Source organism: Oratosquilla oratoria, chromosome 7 (assembly GCF_046742065.1).
Source record: "Oratosquilla oratoria isolate Oo_2021 chromosome 7, ASM4674206v1, whole genome shotgun sequence".
NCBI lineage: Eukaryota > Metazoa > Arthropoda > Malacostraca > Stomatopoda > Squillidae > Oratosquilla > Oratosquilla oratoria.
The window spans coordinates 23,596,767-23,598,659 of NC_134783.1; positions in this window are offsets into that span (position 1 = coordinate 23,596,767).

Sequence of the window (1,893 nt, forward strand, 5' to 3'; positions counted from 1 at the left end):
TGGTAGTTATTAATTTATTTATAATTTCAGCTTGTGTAGTTGATGTATCAATGTGGATTTCTTTATGCACATTCTATATACACCGTATGTATAGTCTTTTTCAACCCCCCCCCATATTGTGACGCTTTACCATTCTGAACCAAGATATCTCTGTCAGTCTTGTTTTCTCCCTTAATGACCCGAACATTAATACCAAGTATTCTTTTTATAATCATGGCAGATCTTCGTGACTAGTTTGTTTTCTGTTCTCTATATTATCTTTATTTTGTATATGTCCCTCACTTCCTACGTAGACCATACAAATTGATATACTTTAGGGAGGATCAAACAGTCTCCTTTTTTATTTCTTGTATTGAAAAGCCCCTTTTATGTGTGTCGATAGTCCGTATGTTTCACCTATGATTTTCATGATGTGCTTATAAGGTGATTAGGTGTCCATGACCAACGATCCTAAATCCTCTACATTTATCTATCTATTTATATATTTCTATATATGTTCATTTATTTTTTATTTATTCAATTGTCTATTTATTTAGTTTTTTCTTATTTATTCAGTTATTCAACTACTTATTTATTTATCTATTTACTATTTCTTTACTTATTTACAAATTTACTAATTTATTTTTTATACATATATTATTAACTTATTCACTGATTTATCTACTTATCTATTTTCTTCCATTTGATTCAATACCGGTTAATTGATTCACTGGTTCTTTTTTTAGCCTTCATCCGCTTCCAGTACACTGTATTTTTTTTAATTAGAATAAATTTTCAACAGTTGGCTCTAGGCATCTATATTGTCTGTCTTTTCATAACATTTCGCAGCCTCCCTCATCTTTTAGTCCTCTAATGATATTTCAGCCGTCTGCAAAATGTTTCTGTGGTTTATCATCGTACTTCCATCATGTCATTTACGTATATCAAAAACATGAAACACACCACAACCGACCGATGTAGCGCTGTGTCACTCAGTATCCTTCATCTTTGCATCTCATCCTTCATTCAAAGCAATGATCTATCCGTTCAAAACGCCCACCTCAAAGTCCTCGAATGTACATCACAAAAGTCGAGTTAGAGGTATTTTGCGAAATACCTTCTCCCTGCTGTTATTATTTACAGACCAACCAATTCTCTCTCTTACAGCTTTTCGGACGCTTGAGTTAAAGCTAGGTTTAGTAGCACAATTTAGATCTAAACCGAACTAACTATTTAAAGATTTCATGCCTTCAAAATATTCAAACTATATATTTCTAAAAATTATCTGCCACTATTTTGTTACCAAACTTGTCCAAGGTACCAATCTACAGTATGGTTCACTTAATCCTCTTTACCTCATGTTTATTATTCATTTATATTACGTTAGCTCTTTTTCAGCCATATTTTATGAGTGCCTGTGCGTCTATATGTATATGTATTATGTGTGTGTATGTGTATGTGTATGTGTGTGTGTGTGTGTGTGTGTGTGTGTGTGTGTGTGTGTGTGTGTGTGTGTGTGTGTGTGTGTGTGTGTGTGTGTGTGTGTGTGTGTATGTGTGTGTGTGTAACCGTGTGTGTATGTGTGTGCGTGTGTGTGTGTGTGAGTGTGTGTGTGTGTGTGTGTGTGTGTGTGTGTTTGCCCGTGTGTGTGTATTTGTGCGCACGTTTTGTGTGTGTGTGAGTGTGTGTGTGTGTGTGTGTGTGTTTGCCCGTGTGTGTGTATTTGTGCGCACGTTTTGTGTGTTTATGTGTGTGTGTGTGTGTGTGTGTGTGTGTGTGTGTGTGTGTGTGTGTGTGTGTGTGTGTGTGTGTGTGTGTGTGTGTGTGTGTGTGTGTGCGTGTGTGTGTATATTTGTGCGCGCGTTACGTGTGTGTATGTGTGTGTGTGTGTGTGTGTGTGTGTGTGTGTGTGTG